At 49.5% G+C, this 6,736-nt stretch overlaps 1 protein-coding gene across 3 annotated transcripts in view; it reads left to right on the top strand.

Moving 5' to 3' along the window:
* Positions 1-873: 873 nt before the first annotated feature.
* The window catches only part of LOC147115321 (STARD3 N-terminal-like protein), a 42,444-nt gene continuing 36,581 nt past the window's right edge, over positions 874-6,736 (top strand). For 2 of the 3 annotated variants that reach the window (XR_015079114.1, XM_085993759.1), the window contains exon 1: positions 876-992. The gene's annotated coding sequence lies outside the window, so the exon portion shown is untranslated. Of the gene's footprint in view, positions 993-6,736 lie in introns of all 3 variants that reach the window. The other variant, XM_085993761.1, reaches the window with a different exon arrangement.

Raw genomic sequence — 6,736 nt, 5'->3', positions numbered from 1 at the left:
CCTTGTTTTCAAACCCCTCCAGGGCCTGGCCCCTCCTTATCTCTGTAATCTCCTCCAACCCCACATCACCCGAGATATCTGTGATCCTCTAATTCTGCCCTCTTATAGCACTCCTGTGAAGAGCCTAGGAACGTTTTACTATGGTAAAGGCACTGTATAAATACAAGTTGTTGTTGTTGTAGATAGTTAACATGTAAAGCAGCAGTTAAAAAGCAAATCAAATGCTTGCTTCATCATATTGCCAGATCGCTATAAGTTAGAGGATGTCTAAAACTGCCCCCGTCAGGTGACAGCTTGACTTCAGTAAGATAAACAGAAAATGCTAGAAACACTCAACGGATCAGGCAGCATCTGTGGAGAGAGAAACAGAGTTGACGTTTCACATGACTTTTCATCAGAACTGAAAAAGGTTAGTGATTTAACAGTTTTAAGCAAGTACAGAGGCAGGGAAAGGGGGGAAGGGATGAAAATAAAAGGGAAGGTCTGGGATAGAGTGGAAGGCAGGAGAGATTAAATGACAAAAGGGATGATGATGCAAGGCAAAAGAGGATGGTAATGGGACAAGAACAGAAACAAAAGATGGGTCTAGAGGAGGTGTAAATGACAACAGCAGAATAGTAGAGTGGGAGGGAAGCATGGTAAACCTGGCAAACAGAAGGCTTCCATGGAACCCAGGAATGTGGCCCCCATTTATTATCCCTTCTCCATGTATTGCCCTGCCCCATTTATTACCCCTTCCCATTAATTGCCCCTTATCATTTATTGCCCCTTCCCATTAATTGCCACTACCCCATTTATAGCCCCCCTCTATTTATTGCCCCTCCCCAGTTCCTCTATTTATTGCCCCCCATTTGCTTTCCCTCTCAGTGGGCGTGGCCTCCTGTCTGGGGGCGTGGCCGGCGCATGTGACGTGTGGTGGCCCCGCCCCCTGTGAACTCTCACCCCTGAGCAGCGAGTCCACAGCGGCGGTTCCAGCCCGGAGCGATCATCAGGTAATGGCGGGAGGTCGGGGCTCGGGGTGTTGGTGGCTGTTTCCCGGCCTCAGTTCGCGGCTCCGGGCCCGGGGGGGAGGGAGCCGGCCTCAGTCCGCGGCTCCGGGCCCGGGGGGAGGGAGTTGGATAGAGGCCCGGAGCCCAGTCACTGGATCGGGCCGCCCGGGGTGCGGGCTGTGGACTCCGGGCCGGAGCTCTGGATCATTTATAGCGGGGGCTGGGCCGGGCCGGGCAGTGTCGGGTCTGGGGGCCGCTGTGTTTCTCTGTTGCCGGTTGGCGAATTGAAATAGTGACCGGAATATAATTACCGGTTCCTCCGCCGCTTCCTGAAAGCCTCGGATCCCAATCCCGACCTTGACTGATCGCTGGGCGGCCGCAGTCTCTGCCTGTTGGTGAGAACCGGCTGTAACCTGGGCACTCACTCACTCTCTCTCTGGCACACTCACTCACTCTCTGGCACACTCACTCACACACTCTCTGGCACACACACACACACTGGCACACTCACTCACACTCTCTGGCACACTCACTCACACTCTCTGGCACACTCACTCACACTCTCTGGCACACTCACTCACTCTCTGGCACACTCACTCACACTCTCTGGCACACTCACTCACACTCTCTGGCACACTCACTCACTCTCTGGCACACTCACTCACTCACACTCTGGCACACTCACTCACTCACACTCTCTGGCACACACTCACACACTCTCTGGCACACTCACTCACTCTCTGGCACTCTCACACTGTCACACTCACTCACACTCTGGCACACTCTCACACTCACTGGCACACTCACTCACTCTCTAGCACACTCACTCTGGCACACTCACTCACTGGCACACACTCTCTGGCTCACTCACTCACTCACTGGCACACTCACTCACTCTCTGGCACACTCACTCACTCTCTGGCACACTCACTCACACTCTCTGGCACACTCACTCACACTCTCTGGGCAACTAGGGATGGGCAATATATGTTGGCCTTTCCAGCGATGCCCACCTCCCATGAACGAATAAATTTAAAAAAACCACGAAAGTGCTAAAAATGAACCCAGCACGAAAGTGCTAAAAATCACGCCGGCCATTCTGGGAACCAGCAGCCAATATTCATGCAGCTGGTATCGACCCACTATCCAGATTGACGGAATCATGGGACACATGCAACATAGAGAACCAACACCTCCTCACTGACCCAACAGCAGAGTTCCCTGGCTTTGACCTCCCTCACACAGTACACCGCGCTCAACCCAATCCGCACAGGGCATGGATGATGTGGCCACCTGCTTCACAAGTGGAAGATAAGGGATGACCCAAAGTGGGACTGCTGTAGAACCTTGATCGAGCTCTCCTTGCCAGTTCTGTGCATGTATTTTGACAAGTTGGGATAGGGCAACTTTCTGCAGGTTATCCCAAACCTTGCAATAGGTTTATAAATGGGCATCATAAACAAAATGGAAATGTGTGTTTGCCTATAATCTCTATAATCCATCTGTGTCCTGTCCTGGGGCAGGACCTAACTTGAGTCTTGCACGCGAGACTATTGATCCACTCACTAGGGAAGCGGAGCTGAGTTGGTTTCTTGTTACTGTCCTCACAGATTTTACCCTTTTACGGTGGGGGGGAGAACCCCCCCCCCCCCCCCCTTTGATGTGGTAAATGCACAACCGACCTTGCAGATGGAATGGTTTGAGATGGGGGGCTACATCTAGTGAGTGTTTTTTGGTGATTTACATCCTCCCCTTACTGAAGGTGAGTCAGGCAGCACCCATTCTTTCAGAGCTCTATTGTTTAACTCTCTACTCTTTTCACCTGAGTGGAATTTTTGATGTGGGTGATTTGATTGCCGAGGGTGAACAATATGCTGGATTAGTGCAGGATGTACTGACCTTTCTGCTCCCCTGGTTACATATCGGGAAATTTTACATTTAAAACTGTAAATATGTCGAGCAGAAGTGGTGTCTGGAGCCCAATATTTACATAATGTGTTTCTATTACTGGCAGTTTGAGGATTCGATCTTGTGACTCAGTTAAGACGTCTGTAGTTCAATTAACCAAACACGTTACCCAACAGATTAATCTGTAGCTCCAGTTGATTTGTAAGCAGTAAAAAAAATACAGGTTATATTTAAATGCTTTTCAGTGAGACTTTTCAGAATTGTGCCTTTCTTTATTGTAACATTTGGCTATTGTGGAGAACTGCTGTCCCACAGCTGGGGAACACGTGGAATTCTGCAACAGAGCACGAGAGATGACGGACACCACAAACATTCCCCAGCTTTAAATACATTAACCAGTTAAATTGAGAAGGGGGAACGCTGGACTTTATAAAATCGGTGTTATTGAGCATGTGCTTCTCTGCTGTGAGTCGATTCACTTCTGTTAGTATAGCTTTAGTTCTTTACTTCCCATCAAACTCCACCCTAACAAGGTATTGGCTGTGGCTCAGTGGGTAGCACTCTCACCTCTGAGTCAGAAGGTTGTGGGTTCAAGGCCCACTCCAGAGACTTAATCCAAGCTACAGTGCAGTATTGAGAGAGCGCTTCACTATCGGAGGGGCAGTACTGAGAGAGCACTGCACTGTCGGAGGGGCAGTACTGAGAGCACTGCACTGTCGGAGGGGCAGTACTGAGAGCACTGCACTGTCGGAGGGGCAGTACTGAGAGAGCACTGCACTGTCGGAGGGGCAGTACTGAGAGAGCACTGCACTGTCGGAGGGGCAGTACTGAGAGCACTGCACTGTCGGAGGGGCAGTACTGAGAGAGCACTGCACTGTCGGAGGGGCAGTACTGAGAGAGCACTGCACTGTCGGAGGGGCAGTACTGAGAGCACTGCACTGTCGGAGGGGCAGTACTGAGAGAGCACTGCACTGTCGGAGGGGCAGTACTGAGAGAGCACTGCACTGTCGGAGGGGCAGTACTGAGAGAGCACTGCACTGTCGGAGGGGCAGTATTGAGAGAGCACTTCACTATCGGAGGGGCAGTATTGAGAGCACTGCACTGTCGGAGGGGCAGTATAAAAGGGAGCGCTTCACCGTTGGAGGGGCAGTATTGAGAGAGCGCTTCACTGTCGGAGGGGCAGTCATAGTCATAGAGTTTTACAGCACAGAAAGAGGCCCTTCGGCCCATCGTGTCTGCGCCGCCCATCCATCCCTGTCCAGTCTAATCCCATTTTCCAGCATTTGGTCCATAGCCTTGTATGCAATGGCATTTCAAGTGCTCATCCAAATGCTTCTTGAATGTTGTGAGGGTTCCTGCCTCTACCATCCTTTCAGGCATTGAGTTCCACATTCCAACCACCCTCTGGGTGAAAAAGTTCCTCCTCAAATCCCCTCTAAATCTCCTGCCCCTTACCCTGAATCTATGCCCCCTTGTTATTGACCCCCCTACTAAGGGGAAAAGTTCCTCTTTGTCTACCCTATCTATGCCCCTCATCATTTTGTACACCTCAATCAGGTCCCCCCTCAGCCTTCTTTGCTCCAAGGAAAACAACCCCAGCCTGTCCAGCCTCTCTTCATAGCTGAGGCGCTCCATCCCAGGTAACATCCTGGTGAATCTTCTCTGCACCCTCTCCAAAGCAATCACATCCTTCCTATAGTGAGGCGACCAGAACTGCACACAGTACTCCAGCTGTGGCCTCACCAGCGTTTTGTACAGCTCCATCATAACCTCCCTGCTCTTATATTCTATGCCTCGGCTAATGAAGGCAAGTATCCCATATGCCTTTTTAACCACCTTATCTACCTGTTCCGCTGCCTTCAGGGATCTATGTACATGTACACCAAGGTCCCTCTGACCCTCTGTACTTCCTAGGGTCCTACCACTCATTGTGTATTCCCTTGCCTTATTTGTCCGTCCAAAATGCATCACCTCGCACTTTTCAGGGTTAAATTCCATTTGCCACTTTTCCGCCCATCTGACCAACCCGTTTATATCGTCCTGTAGCCTGAGGCTTTCCTCCTCACAATTTACCACCCCACCAATTTTCGTGTCATCTGCGAACTTACTGATCATACCTTTTACATTCTCATCCAAATCATTTATGTAGATCACAAACAACAAGGGACCCAGCACCGATCCCTGAGGTACCCCACTGGACACAGGCTTCCAGTCACAAAAGCAACCTTCGACCATCACCCTCTGCCTCCTGCCACTCAGCCAGTTTAGGATCCAACGCGCCAAGGCACCCTGGATCCCATGGGCTCTTACCTTCTTGACCAGTCTCCTATGCGGGACTTTGTCAAAAGCTTTACTGAAGTCCATGTAAACCACATCCACAGCATTTCCCTCATCCACCTCCTCGAAAAATTCAATCAGATTTGTCAGACATGATTTACCCTTGACAAAGCCATGCTGACTATCCCCGATTAATCCTTGCCTCTCCAAGTGGAGACTAATTTTGTCCCTCAGAATTTTTTCCAATAATTTCCCTACCACAGATGTTAGGCTCACTGGCCTGTAATTCCCTGGTTTATCCCTGCTACCCTTCTTGAATAATGGTACTACGTTAGCTGTTCTCCAGTCCTCTGGTACATCCCCTGTGGCCAGAGAGGTTCTGAAAATTTGTGTCAGAGCCCCTGCAATCTCCTCCTTTGCCTCCCACAGCAGCCTGGGATACATCTCGTCCGGGTCTGGGGATTTATCCACTTTTTGGCCTGCTAAAACCGCTAGCACCTCCTCCCTCTCGATGCTAATATGTTCAAATATGTCACAGCCCCCTTGCCCGATTTCTATGTCTGCATCGTCTTTCTCCATAGTGAACACAGATGCAAAAAATTCATTTAAAACCCCGCCTACATCATCTGGCTCTACACACAGATTGCCACTTTGGTCCCTAATGGGCCCTACACTTTCCCTGGTTATCCTCTTGCCCTTAATATACTTATAAAACATCTTAGGATTTTCCTTTATTTTGCTCGCCAGTGTTATTTCATGGCCCCTCCTCGCCCTCCTAATTTCTTTTTTAAGTATGCCCCTGCATTTTTTATACTCCTCTAGGGCTTCTTCCGTCTTTAGTCTTTTGTAACTGCCAAAAGCCCCCCTTTTATTTCTAATGCATTTTTGTATATCCCTTGTCATCCAAGGTTCCCTTTGCTTGTTGGTCCCACCCTTGACCTTTACAGGAACATGTTGGCGTTGTACTCTCTCTATTTCCCTTCTGAAAGTCTCCCACTGTTTTGATGCGGATTTTCCTATAAGTAGCTGCTCCCAGTCCAATTTGGCCAGATCCTGCCTTATCATATTAAAATCGGCCTTCCCCCAATTTAGAACCCTTATTTCCGGGCCGTCTTTGTCTTTTTCCATGACCACCTTAAATCTCACCGAATTGTGGTCACTGTCGCCAAAATGCTCTCCTACTGACACTTCCACCACTTGCCCGGCTACATTCCCCAGAATTAGGTCCAGTACCGCCCCCTCTCTTGTAGGACTTTCTGCATGTTGGCTCAAAAAGCTCTCCTGGATGCACTTTAAGAATTCTGCACCCTCTAAGCCTTTCACACTCTGACTATCCCAATTTATATTGGGGAAGTTGAAATCCCCCACTATTATTACCCTATTATTTTCGCACTTTTCTGAGATTTGCCTACATATCTGTTCCTCTATCTCCCCCTGACTGTTTGGGGGCCTATAGTACACTCCCAGCAAAGTGCTTGCCCCCTTTTTGTTTTTAAGTTCTACCCATATGGCCTCATTAGAGGAACCCGCTAATATATCATCCCTCCTTACAGCAGTAATTG

Source organism: Somniosus microcephalus, chromosome 7 (genome assembly GCF_052327205.1).
Source record: "Somniosus microcephalus isolate GS21.2 chromosome 7, FLI_Smic_1.0, whole genome shotgun sequence".
Lineage (NCBI taxonomy): Eukaryota > Metazoa > Chordata > Chondrichthyes > Squaliformes > Somniosidae > Somniosus > Somniosus microcephalus.
The sequence above is the reverse complement of the archived record's forward strand: the minus strand, read 5'-3'. Positions and strand labels throughout refer to the sequence as shown.